Source organism: Neoarius graeffei, chromosome 4 (assembly GCF_027579695.1).
Source record: "Neoarius graeffei isolate fNeoGra1 chromosome 4, fNeoGra1.pri, whole genome shotgun sequence".
NCBI lineage: Eukaryota > Metazoa > Chordata > Actinopteri > Siluriformes > Ariidae > Neoarius > Neoarius graeffei.
In genome coordinates, this window is record NC_083572.1 from 62,388,041 (window position 1) to 62,405,514 (window position 17,474).

Below are 17,474 nucleotides of genomic sequence, written 5' to 3' on the forward strand. Positions count from 1 at the left end.
GACACTTTGACTGTCACACTTGTTTTTAATTTTGCAGCAAAACCCAGTAACCTTCATTTTGTTTTCTTTTCTAATCTGAAAAGTGGTCTCTTATGTAACGTGCTGCACAGATGCAAACTTTTTTTTTCCTGTAACATTTAATTTTTTGCTGGAAAATCAACGTTTGGAACTCTAAAATGTTTTTGTACTCACTCGATAATATAGAAGTCTCATCTCATTATCTCTAGCCGCTTTATCCTGTTCTACAGGGTCATAAAATAAAAATCTATAACAAAGTTTGTAAGTTTGTATGAAAAAGAAATAGGGTGCCTAAAACTTTATTATATATATATATATATATATATATATATATATATATATATGGGCGGCACGGTGGTGTAGTGGTTAGCGCCGTCGCCTCACAGCAAGAAGGTCCTGGGTTCGAGCCCCGGGGCCAGCGAGGGCCTTTCTGTGTGGAGTTTGCATGTTCTCCCCGTGTCCGCGTGGGTTTCCTCCGGGTGCTCCGGTTTCCCCCACAGTCCAAAGACATGCAGGTTAGGTTAACTGGTGACTCTAAATTGACCGTAGGTGTGAATGTGAGTGTGAATGGTTGTCTGTGTCTATGTGTCAGCCCTGTGATGACCTGGCGACTTGTCCAGGGTGTACCCCGCCTTTCGCCCGTAGTCAGCTGGGATAGGCTCCAGCTTGCCTGCGACCCTGTAGAAGGATAAAGCGGCTAGAGATAATGAGATGAGAGATATATATATCTATATATATCACATATAAATCACATATATATATATATATGTGCGTGTGTGTGTGTGATATTACATAGTGTGGCGCAAAGATATGAAGTGTATCTTCAAGTGAGTGGTGAATGTATATATCATGAGTGAGCAAAGCGAACAAGTGAAATATCTTTCAACACAAGAAGATAAACGTCATATCTTCAAGCCAACATGTAATATTCTTTTCCTTATATAGACACATCCACACACAAAAAATATCAAGTTAATCAAAAGAATTTTAATTTTGAACTGGTTCGCCATTTTGACAACATGCATCAAGTCAGTGGGAAAACACTGGAAGTGACATCATGGGTATCCTGACAAGTGAAGATATTGGAAAATATGTTACTCAGGCCTGGGTATTTCCTCTGAAAAATATGAGTTTTTCAACAAGAGAAGATAAAGTTAATATCTTCAGGCTAATGTGTAAATTTTCTTTTTATTATATAAACACAGTCACAAACAAAAACTACACAAGTTAATCAAAACAATTCATCAATATCCTCACCCGTGAAGATATTGGAAAATATGTTACTCAGTGTCCCGGATGTAGTTCATATGAAAAATATGAGTGGCATATTTCCCAGTAAAACACTTGTCTAATATATATATATATATATATATATATATATATTGGGTGGCATGGTGGTGTAGTGGTTAACACTGTCACTTCATAACAAGAAGGTCCTGCGTTTGAGCCCAGTGGCCAATGGGGCCTTGCTGTGTGGAGTTTACATGTTCTCCCCGAGTCTGCGTGGGTTTCCTCCGGGTGCTCTGGTTTTCCCTACAGTCCAAAGACATGCAGGTTAGGCTCATTGGTGGCTCTAAATTGACCGTGAATGTGAGTGTGAATGGTTGTTTGTCAAGTGTCAGCCCTGCGATGATCTGGCCACTTGTCCAGGATTACCCCGCCTCTTGCCTATAGTCAGCTGGGATAGGCTCCAGCTTGCCTGCGACCCTGTAGGACAGAATGGTGTTTCAAAAAATTTGATATCATTTACATTTCACATAATATCAAATTTTTTGAAACACCTTGTATATCTCCTCCTAGGAACAATCACGGACTACAGTCATGGCTGACGTAGACATCAACTTCCAACAGGTAATTATGCGCTCCAATTGCTCCAATTCACCAGCATTCTAATTACGATCACCTGTCCCTCATTTCACACCACAAGCTATTTAAGGACTCTGCACACACTCACCAGTTGCAAAACAATTGCTCAGTTTGTTTATGTCTGGCCTTGCCAAGCCTTTTTTCATTGTTTGTTTTGGCCCTTGCACTGTTTTCCTGATTACAGATTTCTGTATTTGCTAATGATATCCTGTCTGCTGATCTCTTGACCTATGCTTATTTTTCCACGTTGTATTTAATCTGATGTTTTAGATTTGGTTGACATTCTAACATCCAGTAAAGACTGAATTTGCATACTGCGTCCCAGTCTCTCTCTGTGTTTGTACCACTGATACTCTGTATAAACTAGGTTTGCTAAACTATGTCATCTCATTATCTCTAGCCGCTTTATCCTTCTACAGGGTCGCAGGCAAGCTGGAGCCTATCCCAGCTGACTACAGGCGAAAGGCGGGGTACACCCTGGACAAGTCGCCAGGTCATCACAGGGCTGACACATAGACACAGACAACCATTCACACTCACATTCACACCTACGGTCAATTTAGAGTCACCAGTTAACCTAACCTGCATGTCTTTGGACTGTGGGGGAAACCGGAGCACCCGGAGGAAACCCACGCGGACACGGGGAGAACATGCAAACTCCACACAGAAAGGCCCTCGCCGGCCCCAGGGCTCGAACCCAGGACCTTCTTGCTGTGAGGCGACAGCGCTAACCACTACACCACCGTGCCGCCCCTAAACTATGTCATATATAATAAAATCATAATTTACAGTGCTAGACCTGAGTCTTGGTTCTTCCCAAAGTTTCTTCCTCCTCGCTGAGTTTTAACTTGACACTGTCATCCTTACCTTGCTAACTGTTTACTTTGGTACTGATAGGAATACTTTATTAATAAAACCCAAAATCAGAAAAAAATGGGATGGTATGGAAAATGCAAATAAAAAAAGAAAGTACTCATTTCTCAACTTACTTTAACTTGTATTTCATTGCAAACAGTGTGAACCCAATATATTTCATGTTTTGTCTGGTTAACTTTATTTCAGTTGTTAATATACATCCATTCCTGCATTTTGGACCTGCAACACTTTCTAAAAAATGTTGGTATGGCACAATTTAGGGCTAGTAATGAAATAAAATAATTAAATAATTATGTGATTTGAAACAGGTGATGTCAACAGGTGATTATAATCATGATTTGGTACAAAAGCGGTATCTAGGAAAGGCCTAGTTTTTGAGGAGCAAAGATGGGCTGAGGATCTCCGGTTTGTGAACAAAATACAAGAGAAAATTATTGAAATGTTGAAAAACTGCGTTCCTCAAATAAAGATAGGAAGGGATTTGGATATTTTACCCTCTATGGTATATATCATTAAATAATTCAAGGAATCTGCAGGAATTTTGGTGTATAAAGGGCAAGGGTGCAAGCCTAAACTGAACACCTGTGATCTCTGATCCCTCGGACGGCACTGCATCAAGAACCGTCATTCATCTATAGCTGATATAACTACATGGGCTTGGGATTACTTTGGCAAACCTTTATCAAGCACTACAATATGGAGTTACATCCACAAATGCCAGTTAAACTTTTCTGTGCAAAAAGGAAGCCTTATGTTAGCTGTGTCCCAAAAGCACCCGTTAACTTCTCTGGGCTCAGAGGCATCTGGGATGGACCATCACACAATGGAAATGTGTATTGTTGTCAGACAAATCAGTATTTCAGGTCTTTTTTGTAAGAAATGGATGCCGTGTGCTCCATACCAAAGACAAAACGGACCATCCAGACTGTTCCCAGCAACAAGTCCAAAAGCCAGGGTCTGTCATGGTATGTGGTTGTGTCAGTGCTCCTGGCAAAGGTAACTTACACTTCTGTGATAGCAGCATTAATGCAGAAAAGTACATTGAGATTTTGGTGCGACATATGCTGCCTTCAAGATGACATCTTTTCCAGAGATGCCCATGCATATTTCAACAACAGTGGTGTAGTATAACAGCGGGTGGGTGGAGCACAGAAGTACGGCAAGCCAGAACTGAGTTCCAACAAAACTCTTTTATTTAGCTTTTCAGCTTTTATACTCCCAGCCATACACACACACACACACACACACACACACAAGTCGTCTGGTTGGGGAGAGAGCTTCCTTTCTCTGCGCTCTCTCACCTTATATAGGGTGCGGTCACTGTGGAAGACACACAAACACAGATTAACAGACATCAGGTGTAGTGATTCTGCCACTTACCTTCCCTGACTCCGCCCTCCTGTCACAGACCGACGCTTGACCACGCTCCCGCTGCCACAAGTGGAAAACCGCAATCTGCATACATTACAAAGGCATAGCTGTGGAAGAAGAGGGTACAGGTGCTGGATTAGCCTGCCTGCAGTCCTTACCTGTCCCCAGTAGAGAACGTATGATGAATTTTGAAATGAAAAATGTGACAACGATGACCCCGTACTGTTGCACATCTGTTTGCAGAAAGAATGGGACAAAATAACACCTGAATTGCTTCATCACTTGGTGTCTTCTGTCCCTAAACAATTTTTAAGTGTTGTGAGAAGGAATGGCAATGTTACAAAGAAGTAAATGCTTTACCGTCCCAACTTTTTAAGAAATGTGTTGCAAGAATAAAACTTTAAATGTGTTTATTTTGAAAAAAAAATCATGAGGTAATACATCAAGAATTGTTCTATTCTGTTTTGAATGCAATACAGGTCAAAGATTATTTACAAATCATTGTTTACAGCTTTAGTTTTAATTTCAATTTCAACATGCTGTCCCAACTTTTTCTGACTTGGGGTTATATAATGGACAGTATGGCTACTTTATTATTATTATATAAATATAGGAAGCTTCAACTGAATTCTATGAAAGCAATGTCTAATTTACTTACTATCTGGGAAACAGCATACAGAATAAGACTTCTACGCTAATATTCAGTAGTATTAAATCAAAACAATAGCATGCAGTATGTTAAAATAAGGAGACATTAAATAATGTTTAATGGTATTACACTTTTTCACAACTTCAGGGCTTCTGTAGTATTCTAAAAATAAAAATCTATTCAGTTCGATATTTAATGCTCCTGTAATTCACAACTGAAATAATAACACTATGATATACATGACATAATACCAAGTTTAAATATCTCATCTCATTATCTCTAGCCGCTTTATCCTTCTACAGGGAGCCTATCCCAGCTGACTACGGGCGAAAGGCGGGGTACACCCTGGACAAGTCGCCAGGTCATCACAGGGCTGACACATAGACACAGACAACCATTCACACTCACATTCACACCTACGGTCAATTTAGAGCCACCAGTTAACCTAACCTGCATGTCTTTGGACTGTGGGGGAAACCAGAGCACCCGGAGGAAACCCACGCGGACACGGGGAGAACATGCAAACTCCACACAGAAAGGCCCTCGCCGGCCCCGGGGCTCGAACCCAGGACCTTCTTGCTGTGAGGCGACAGCGCTAACCACTACACCACCGTGCCGCCAAGTTTAAATATTTAAAATAAAATGTATTTATTTATTATGTGATTGCTTTGCAATCACATATTGTTCTCCAATTTTTATTATTCCCTCAAATTTCTGACTGTTTCTTTGCCCACAGTTTTTGAGATATTGACCCCAAGCCAACTTTTTTAACTTGAATGTCTTGTGCCTGAGTAGTGTGCTTGTATAGACCCCTTGCACTGATGTCACATTTATGTTAGCAACCATCACTACCTTATGCCTAGGGGACACGCAAACTTTGTTCACATACTGAAGCCAAGCGAAGATGTCCAGGGTCTGTTACTGTTGTCCGAAGAAAACTACAGCTAAAAAAGCTTGACTACCGGATTACTTGGATAATCCTAGTCAGATAGAAGTGAAGGATAGATATAGTGGAAATTAGAGTTTATTAGCAGTTATGATCCATGCAAAATTCCTTGAAACGACCGGAGTGATGGTGCAGATTTGTGGCCTGGTGTTAGTGTTAGCTACATTTTGGAATATACCTTCTTTTTCCCAAAGAGTTCCGAGATGGAAGAACAGTTAAAAAAAAAACTACAAAAGCAAGAAAACCTTTGTGTAAAGAATTTTTCCCGACATCGGCTTTTGGGAACAGAATGTTGTGAAAGCCAAAGCATTTACTCTCAAAGGACTACAACCTGAACTGTGGGCTAGATGGTATTCCCAGCCCTCCATGTCTCAACAACCCCAAGGACATCTAGTTACAGAGCTATTTACACGCCATCATTTATACAGTGATGCTTATTATTGTTAAAACAATATTGGAAGTGTTATTTGTAAAATAAAAAAAAATTGCTTTAGACTTTCAAACAATATTGTAAGATTTTATTTTAATTTTTAATTAAAAATTAATTAATCGTGGATAGTACAATAATTACAAACGCTAACAGAATCAGCACATATCGTCATATAGTAACTATAATCACCCTTGCAATTATAATTTCATTAAACAGTTAATGTTCAGTTCCCTCTTCATTTATTCTCTATTCAAAAGGCACAACAGGGTCACACAGGTTAATAAGTGTATAACGAGCAATAACAATTTTATCCAAAACAGTTTTTCATGCCTTAGTTGATTTATTTCCATTTCCATGCAGCTGTTGTAAAGTTCAGTCTGTGTGTATAGAACTCCACAAACTGTCGGTTCATTACTACACTCTGGCTCCATGGTGACATTTTGCATAGGACTGGGTTCCTCTGATAACAGAAACAAAGCTTCAGCACTCTCTACTCTTAATCTGTTCTGTTCTTTCAGGATATATCACGCATGTCATTCCTTCTTGGGTTTTTACTGAGTTATGTCCGAGTTGTTTGAAACCAATCTGGGTTTTGTGTACTGTGAGTTGGCCTAGTGGTTAGCGTTTCCGCCTCTTGACTGGGAGATTGCAAGTTCTACTTGTGGTCGGGTCATACCAAAGACCATCATAAAAACGGTACTTACTACCATCTGGCAAGGCACACTGCAATACAGATGCGAGTGGGGAAGTCAAACTCTTGCGGTTATCAGAGGACCAGCCCCACATTGTAACCCTAGCTGTATAGGCGAGAGGCTGAGGGCTATCAAAATGGAGATCGGCGCCGCACCCATACACCTTAAAGAGTTAGTACTGGGACAGGAGACTGCCTGGGAAGATCAGATTCTGGTGTGAGAGGGACTTTGACTTTGAATCTGGGTTTTCCATGTCAAATAAGGAAGCTGCTTCACCTGTAAGTAAATTAAACACTTTCATGAAGAAGCTAACTCGAATGCAAGCAGAAAAAAGTAAAATGAGATCCTTAAGCAACACTGTAAAAAAAGAATAGTCGAGAATACTTGAAATTTCAAGGCAACAGTCTGCATTAAGAATTTTATGTTTTGCCAACGATGCATGCCCATGATAATCCAAACTATGATAACACTGTTATCTTTATTAAGAATTCTTAATTAAGTCAATTTTCAATTCCTCATTCTGCCAACATAGATTTCTCTTTTTGCTGAACAGTGGCATTCACAGTAGTACAAAAAGGCAATTGAGGTTCTCACAATTTTTGGGGGGGCTTTTTTTTTACCTTTATTTGGATAGGACAGTGTAGAGACAGGAAATGAGCAGGAGAGAGAGACAGAGAGGAATCAGGAAATGACCTCAGGTCGGAATCGAACCCGGGTGCCCGGACTTATGGTATGGCGCCTTATCCACCTGAGCCACGACAACATGATCTTCAACCGGAGAGAGAACCACATTGCCCAGCCCTTGCATTTGGGAGAGGAAACCCCGTGTCTTGGTCATTAAGAGCATGTGCTGAATAAACACCTGTGGCAATTATGTATTTTCAATTCAGATTATTCACTATTGCATATTTACACATCATTGAGGTGCACCCTATCAGTTTGATGTGGATTTTTCTGTTCGTTAATAATTATTCATATTTTCTTGTCCATTCAATTGTGAATATGGAATTACTTGAACAAAGCATAATTCTATTTTTTTTAGAATTATCCACATCAAGAAAAATCCACATCAAACTGATAGGGTGCACCTCAATGATGTGTAAATATACAATAGTGAATAATCTGAATTGAAAATACATAATTGTCACAGGTGTTTATTCAGCGCATGCTCTGAATGACCAAGACACGTGGTTTCCTCTCCCAAATGCAAGGGCTGGGCAATGTGGTTCTCTCTCGGGTTGAAGATCATGTTGTCGTGGCTCAGGTGGATAAGGTGCCATACCATAAATCCGGGGGCCTGGGTTTGATTCTGACCTGAGGTCATTTCCTGATCTCTCTCTCCTGCTCATTTCCTGTCTCTACATTGTCCTATCCAAATAAAGGTGAAAAAAGCCCCCCCAAAAATTGTGATAACCTCAATTGCCTTTTTGTACTACTGTGAATGCCACTGTTCAGCAAAAAGAGAAATCTATGTTGGCAGAATGAGGAATTGAAAATTGACTTAATTAAGAATTCTTAATAAAGATAACAGTGTTATCATAGTTTGGATTATCATGGGCACATCGTCGGCAAAACATAAAATTATTAATGCAGACTGTTGCCTTGAAATTTCAAGTATTCTCAACTATTCTTTTTTACAGTGAAACTCTTCCATGCTCACTTCCGACTTTTATATTTTTTAAAAATATATTTTAAATACAATCGTGAATTTCTCTGGAGTTTTCAGGCTTTGCTCCTCTCGTCATATTCTCTTTAACCACTCATTTCTTCATTGTTCTTGAAGCATTTGCTTCTCTTTATTAACATTTTTTGATAGTGGGGAGACGGTAATACCTTTTATCTAGCAGTGCAAAAATGAACCATATTGAAGACAGATTAAGCCTTGCTTACATGAAAGACGGTGTCTGTTTGACTCCCAGGTATGATTATCACGTGATGCGTGACGTCATACGCAAGGGGTCTATACAGCTAACTGATAGGTCTGCTTGTTTTTTTTTAAATAATTGTCATATTTAATCAATAATTTTTCCATAGAGAATGAAAAGAGACAGCTTTATGTCCATTGTGGCAAACTGCCAGAGTGCAATCCCTTCAGAGAAGTTCATTTTTTTCAACATGGCTGCCGGCAGTTCTTCGTGCTCGTCAATGCTATGACTGGTGGAAATTTACCTGTATCATGAGTCATGGGCTCCTCTGTGGATTAATTAAAGCCTATTTGTTCAGAGGATATTTTGTTTGTTGTAAATCAAGATGATAAGGTAGCTTGAAAAAGTGAAGTGGCTCCAGGTAGCAAGCAGCTGCTTGCGTGCTAAAAGGCCTTCGTGATGGAGGATTTTCAAACAGTTTGTTGAGTACACTGGCTAACAGAGCTGTGATAAATTCACTAATTAGGTAAGCTATTGCTACTTTAAGTCAAAAAGTGTCTGATTCAGTTAACACTGATAACAAATATGCTATGAAACAGGCTAAAGTCAGATAAACCAATGGTAATTTCCTGTATTTCTGTTTTATTGCAACTTGAAAAATGTGACATTTTCAATTTTTCGGGTTAATAGTACATGTAGCATTGCTAACTATAATATTGACATTAGTTAGTGCTTCTAAGTAACTGATTGTCTGGGATGCTAAAACAATATCATGGCTTTAGCCTACACATTAATGGTTCCACTCTGAAAAAACAAACAAACAAACAAACTGAAGAATGCTGAGTTTATAGTGCTAGTTTTGTTCCACCAACCTACACAAACCAGTAGAACTCGAAACCAAAAGCACTGATGGGCATGTCTTCAGCACTGAGTCTAATCTTCATTGTTACTAATTTGTATGCCTCAAATACCCTTAAAGTACACAGGAAGAGACGTACTGAAGACATTAGACCTTGCTGTGACACTGTCACTGTTTGGATCTATTCCAAAATCTGATCCATTCCTCGCCTGGTTGCAGTGAGTCTTCGGTATAAATCCTAAAACATTCAACCACTCATAACTGAGATATCACTAATGAGAATCTCAGACAGACACATGGACACATGGACAAAAAGACACACAGACAACTTGTAAATATGTCTCCACCACCAAGTGCAGGAAGCATAACAATAATAAATGAATAATAATTAGTGCATATATTAGTATTTTGTAAATGAAAACAGTTGCATTTCTTTTGGCAATGCTAACTGGCTACTACACTTGGTAAACTACCTTTTCCCCTACCTAGAAGGCTACAAAGTTAATTTAAAGTCCAGAAATGGCCCTTTTCCACTACCCTTTTTCGGCTCACTTCAGCTCACTTCAGCCCGACACGGCTCGCGTTTCGACTACCTTAGAGCAGCACGACTCAGCTCGCTTCAGCCTTACTCAGCACCCAAAACTCGCACGGTTTTGGAGTAGGGCTGAAGCGAGCCAAACCGAGCCGAGTGGGGCTAGGGGCGTGAGCAGACACTCCCCTGTGCACTGATTGGTGAGGAGGAGTGTCCTCACACGCCCACACACGCCCCGCGAGCACGCTGGGATCTGTAAACCATAGATATACATAGAAGACTAGATGCCTCATCCCCGTTGCCCTTCAACGAAGTCGAACGTCCGCACATGGCGGCCATCTTACCTCAGACAGCTGGCTTACCCATTACATTGTGTTGGTAGCGATATGTACTTTTCAGATGACCGTAACTTCCTCAAATTTCAATCGATATTCAAACGGTTTGGTTTGTTATATATATAAAAAAAACAAACGGAAGTATGTATTTATGATATTAATGATGAATAATCATTTTATGTTTTAAAAAAAAAATACATGCTGAAATTCCTATGCTGTGAGAAGCCTAACACTGCATACTTCTGGATAACTGCAGCCTTAGGACAAATAACCATACAATTTATTTCCAATTTTTAGTGAAAATATTTTTACATGTGATAGGGCCGTAGGGGAAGCTAAAGTTAAATAAACAGCTTACTCACTTCTGAAACTTCAGAAATACTTCATCCACCTCAAAAACCTAATGCACTCACAGCATAGCATAATAACAAATGTAAACTCACATCATAGCATAATAACAAATGCACTGCCCGAGTAAATAATAGTATAAAACAGTGACAGCGACTCACGGTAGTTTGTGACAAAAAAAAGCCCGGCTGTTCATATCAGGAACTGTATTGGACATTATTTCACTAAGTAAATAACGCTACCGATTATCCTTAAAAAAATGATGTATTATCTTACTGGTGAAAGGTGATCCCGCATGCCCTACTTTCCAGACATCGCCGGTTCGAGCAACCGAAAGCCGCGCAGAAGTCTGGCATCTCGTCACAGTCAGTAATTTAATTTCCTCTAGAAATCATAATGTAAGTTGTTTTAAATTAACCAACCCGAAAATGAAAACCATGTGCAAGTGCAACTTCAGTTATTGAAAATATTATCTCATGACCTTCCATGTAAAATTACTTGGTGCTACGAGCTAGCCTAGCATGAAACACAACTTTGACAAAGCTGCAGTAAGTCGTTTTTGAAGAGAAAAGGTACGATTTTAGCATGTTCAAGCACCCAGAATTACAACCACATTAGTAATGTTTTAAGAAATCAAACCATTTGTATATACGTCAAAATTTCAGTGAGATAAGAGTATAAACATTTAAGCATCTCAATGGTCTTACCTCAGTGTACCGCAAATTCTGTGGAACAGCTTGCCTGTGGTAAGATGGCCGCCCTGTGCGGACGTTCTGGAATACGCGGTGAGGCATCTAGTCTTCTATGTATATCTATGCTGTAAACACCTTAAACCCGGAAGAAGAATAATTACGAATTATGTGAATTTCTTAAGCCTTATGCGCCTCGCCTCATCTATACGCTCTTGCCAGTATCTGTTGGCGTTGTCGGTGACAACAAGCCACAGCACCAAGACCAGTAACACTAACGACTCCATGCTTAAAAGATCACTGATGTCACTGTTTGCGCTGCCTAACGACATCACGTGACGTCCACCCACTTTCGCTAACTCCACCCAATGTGTCCACCCACTTCCAGCCAGCACGGTTCAGCGCGGTTGTAGTTGAAATGCAACTCCAACAGCCCCACTCAGCTCGACTCAGCCCAACTCAGCCGCGTTGGTAGTGGAAAAGTGGCAAAGTTAGCTACATATGGTAGCACACTACATAACTAGATAAAAAAACAAAACTTAAATTTTGGTCTGTCAGTTTTTGCCTACAAGTATAATATGTGATCTAATTAGCATTTGATAACCAAGTTAATTTTATCAAGCTAAGCTTCCTCTTCTGGATATAAAGCAATATCTTGTATTCACACTAGCACTTTATGGTTCACGATTATGATCAATTATGGTAATTTTTTTATCATAAGATTGTACTTGTTTTACTATATAGATGAAGAAAAGCATCACTCTATTCTGCTACTCACAGATAAGATGGTAACCTCAATGGCAGAATGTAAACTTAAGTATTTAAAACATGCCAGTATTGCATATGCTTTCCAGAAGATAAGTTGAAAGCCTATACTGTATAGAGATTACACTTTTCAGTAAGCCACAGGGGAATTAATGATTATAAAAGACATGTTGACATAGGTCAAGATGGTCACAGCAAAGGCTAGAATGTGAAGAGAAATTATGCATTTAGTAGAACATCCACTCATAACTCAGAGGAATTAACTCAGAAAAATAGAGTGTTTAATATTCTACCATAAATGTAGCACCATCTCCACAGAGAGCAAATGAAATGCAGCTTAAAAAGCTTAGTGCAGCAAACTATCACTTCCCAAATTATCAAGTATGAGCCCTTGCTCTGTCAAGTTCATGTTAGGGATGCCAGTTTGGAATAGTTCATTTACAGTAGAAAGAACAACTTTATTTATCACATGTACACTTAAGCACAATGAAATTCCTCTTTGCATTTAACCCATCTGAAGCAGTGAACACACACATGCACACACACGTGAACAATGAGCACACAGAGCAGTGGGTAGCTACACTCTCAGAAAATAAAGTACATTATTGTACCTTTAGGAGTACAATGACTTGTCACTGGGGCAGTACCCTCTAGGGTACCTATTTGTACCCTTTATATACTGTTTGGGAACATGTATGTACCTTTTTGGCCCTAAAAAGGTACACATAGTTACTTTGAAGTCCAATAATGAGCCCAAGAGGGTACATTAGTATAGACTGTACCATGGGGGACAGAAATGGACTTCTATTGTACCCCTATTTCTGACAGTGTATATTACAGCACCCAGGGAGCAGTTGGGGGTTAGGTGCCTTGCTTAAGGGCACTTCAGCCCAAGGCCGTCCCATGTTAATCTAACCGCATGTTATTGGACTGTGGGGGGGAAACCAGAGCACCCGGAGGAAACCCACACAGACACGGGGAGAACATGCAAACTCCACACAGAAAGCCCCCTGTCGGTCACTGGACTCGAACCCAGAACCTTCTTGCTGTGAGGTAACAGTGCTAACCATTACACCACTGTGCCACCCACTTGAAAAGCCACTTGATTCACAATACACCAGCTTAAATTCTGTCTACTGACCCAATGTCATTTTGCCAACCATTTGTATGAAAAAAAGCACAAGTGAGCACAAGACTGGAGTCAGTGTTGTAGTCGAGTCACTAAACCTCGATTCCAAGTCCAGTCTCGAGTCCCCAGTGTTCAAGTCTGAGTCAAGTCCAAGTCGTTAAAGAAAATTTTGAGTGGAGTCCAAGTCGAGTCTGAGAACAAGACTCCAACCACATCATTTGACGGTGACTGTTGCTGACTTTATGTGAAACCGCATCTGTTACTGTGTTGGACGAACATTACTGCTTGACTGCCTCATTTTAGTTAATCGGCTACAGATAAAAAGCTTGTTCATCGCTCAGCAAGCCCCGCCCACTATAAACAGGGCAAATAACATTAGAGAGGGTTAACACTAGCTCGTTCATTGGTCAGCAAGCCACGCTATCAACAGGGCAATGAACATAGTGTGTCACTTCCTTCTCTGGGTGGAGTCTTGCCAAATGACGATTGAAGTTTGAGGTTGTCCCCATCGTCTCCTCGACAATTCTTCTACATATGGAACACATAGCATTGCATTTTTTCCCCACTGCATGAGAAGTCTGTATAAGCAAAGCGTACAATCCTAGGGACGTTCTCTCTAGGCATTTTGGCGCCATTAATGTTAGTTTGCTCCTGAACATGACATATGAACAGGTGACTGTGCATTCTCTTGCACAAAATTAGTATAAAAATTAATGTAAATATAAATATCTTTTGCAAAATTATTATGGCATGTCACAAAAAATAAAGAAAAAATCAGAGTCCTCGTCTCCAATTTATGAGTCCGAATGCAGTTAATGCACGAGTCTGAGTTCAAGTCTGAGTCATCAGTGCTCAAGTTCAAGTCGAGTCACGAGTCCTTAAAATTAGGGCATGAGTCAGACTCGAGTACTACAAGCCTGACTGGAGTCCTAGGAAATTGCATGACAATATGTATAATAAAAACTACATACATTAAGAAGTTCAGTTAACTACCAATGTTGACCAAACCCAGGATGAATTTAAATTTGACATCCAGATTTGAGTCTGCATCTAGTTGAACATATAGAAGAAGCCTTTTATTTGCTACATATAGATTACAGTGGGGGCGGCACGGTGGTGTAGTGGTTAGCGCTGTCGCCTCACAGCAAGAAGGTCCGGGTTCGAGCCCCGTGGCCGACGAGGGCCTTTCTGTGCGGAGTTTGCATGTTCTCCCCATGTCCGCGTGGGTTTCCTCCGGGTGCTCCGGTTTCCCCCACAGTCCAAAGACATGCAGGTTAGGTTAACTGGTGACTCTAAATTGACCGTAGGTGTGAATGTGAGTGTGAATGGTTGTCTGTGTCTATGTGTCAGCCCTGTGATGACCTGGCGACTTGTCCAGGGTGTACCCTGCCTTTCGCCCGTAGTCAGCTGGGATAGGCTCCAGCTTGCCTGCGACCCTGTAGAACAGGATAAAGTGGCTAGAGATAATGAGATGAGATGAGATTACAGTGGAGTGAAATTCCTTTAGTGACACATCCCAGCTTGTGAGGAAGATGCGGTCAGCTGTGATACAATGCCCCTGGAGCAGATAGGGTTAAGGGCCTTGCTCTAGGGTTGAAAAGTGGCAGCTTAATGGTGATAGGGCTTGAACCCCTGACTTTTAGAGCCACCACTACCTCCATAGCATATTAGATTTTAATTATTCAGATACCAGCAAATGTATCATTTAAGAAGCTTGGGATTATAAGGCACAAGTGAAAACAAGAAAGCCATACTTGCATTCAATACCTCATGTATATACAACCAAATTGGAATCCCAACCCACTACCAGAACACTACTGATGTGCTTAATAATGTGTTATGATACAAAAATGGAGGCAGTGAGCTTGTGTGTGTGTGTGTGTGTGTGTGTGTGTGTGTGTGTGTGTGTGTGTGTGTGTGAGAAAGAGAGAGAGAGAGAGAATATGGCTAGATTTCTGCAAAATGTCTGTCGCAGCAGTCTAGGCTTTGGTTTGCGAGATTTAGTGTAGGTAGCCATTTTTAAAATTTCCCATTAGACCCTGTGCAGAGATCGATAGGCATTCTTTCCCAGGTATCTCATTAATGAGTTTTGATGAATGTGCGGTTAAGAGGGAGGGCCTTCTGGCAAGAGTTGTTTTGGGCTTAAAAAACATTTCCAGAAAAGCAGGTGGTTGCCTTTGGTGAATGATAATATTGAGAATATCTATGGGAATGTGCTGTGCATGTATATATGTGGGTGAGTGGAAGAGAGAGAGAGAGTGTGTGTGTGTGTGTGTGTGTGTGTGTGTGTGTGTGTGAGACTCTGGATGTAATGCAAGGTCTGAGTGGTTGACAGGCAATGCCAACTAAAGTGGAAATTCATCATTACCACATGTAGTGTTTAAGCCTTAAGTTTAAAAATAACTTACAGTTTACAAAAATGTATACAGCCAGTCAGAGGATGACACAAAGCACCCTACAAAGACATGATAGAAGGTGCAGTAGCTCTTTATCTGGGAGCTTCTTTACAAAAGGTAATTTTATACATAAAATGCAAAAAGATAAGCTGAACACCTTACAAACGGAGCACAGAGAACGGGAGGCTTGAGACCACTAACAATTATGTAGACTATTGACTTTTCTCTCCAAAGGTGTGATCAATTGCCGTGAAAATAATGACATCGCTTGTTGTTGTGACCTGTTCAGCAGGAAGGCAATTTATTTCTGGTGACAGAGGACTCATGAGAGACAGCAGGCCGTCAGAGGCTGGTGGCAATGGGAGGAGAAAAAAAAATCTCGCAGGCCAAGTGAAGAGAGACAGCTATTAGTGGTAATTACTTCTTCTGATTGACTTACTAAAGTATGTGCTCAGTGGCTGGGCATAAACCATGCTCTTTCAATCTTTTTTAATTAGAGCAAAACAACAACAACATTATTCTACAAGAATAGTTTGAAAAACATACTTCTGGCACTTGCGATGAGTAACTTACCATTAAAAAAAAAAAAACTGATACAATGACACTTTCAATATTATTACATGTATTTTTTCCCACAGACAGATTCTGATAAATGTTTCAGATAAGTAACAACAATTACATAAACAAAATAATTACTGTTTCCAATATAAAAATATAATTGCTGAGTTGGTGTGGAATTCCTTGTCTTATGCCTTCATACTGTACCACCCAAACACAAATCATGGCAGGTTGTGTAAAGGCTCTAATAAACCACTTGATGTGTGTGTATGTATGTATGTATGTATGTATGTATGTATGTATGTATGTATGTATGTATACGACTAGGCTTTTTAATCAAGCCTTTTGTTAATAGACTTTTATTAGGCAAGGAGCAGATTAGGAGGGTTCTCAGGCATAGAGTGTTTTGGTGAACTGGGATGTCTCCCCCCCACCCACACACCCACACACACACACACAAACTCAGGTTGGCTGACAGAGTGGCTGGCCGCTTTATGTCCCAGGGCTCCTTCATGTCTGTGTCACCTTCTGTCTGTCCCATGTAGTTATGCTGTTATAGTTAGTCCCTGTTTGCACTCAGTACACAATGTGCACTGTTTTTAACCATTACATGACAATGGGCATACCTCTCTCTCTCTCTCTCTCTCTCTCTCTCTCTTATGCTCTGACAAGCTACACATGCCACTCCTGAGATACCAGTGGAGCTGCTCTCGGGACCTGCCTGATCCATCCTGATGTTCCCATCACTTTGCTCCTGTGAATGATGGCCTCATATGGACAGCAAGATCCACCTTGCTGATGGCTTTGGACAATTAACATAAACAGCTTTGCTACAATGGCTGAGGACAACAATTGCCACGATAGCTTTTGGACTGCAATTATGTTTTGCACTCAAGTCTTCATCAATGAACAGTTGATAACTTCAAAAAATAGACTCCATGTTAAAACTATAATGAGTTTCCTGGTTACACAGTTATACTTATGACTCTTGGACACAATTATAGAAGCAAGTAATTTTTAAATCACCCTATCTGTTATCACCCAGATGAGGGGGGTTCCCTTTTGAGTCTGGTTCCTCTCAAAGTTTCTTCCTCATGTTATCTCAGGGAGTTGTTCCTCACCACCATCGCCTCAGGCTTAATCATTAGTG

At 40.4% G+C, this 17,474-nt stretch overlaps 1 long non-coding RNA gene across 1 annotated transcript; it reads left to right on the plus strand.

Annotated features, from left to right (window-relative positions):
- Window positions 1-1,819: 1,819 nt before the first annotated feature.
- LOC132884425 (uncharacterized) lies at window positions 1,820-17,193 on the plus strand. Its single transcript, XR_009654457.1, has 3 exons — window positions 1,820-1,869; window positions 16,056-16,179; window positions 16,997-17,193. It is a non-coding gene; the product is annotated as an uncharacterized LOC132884425 (long non-coding RNA).
- The last annotated feature ends 281 nt before the right edge of the window (window positions 17,194-17,474 follow it).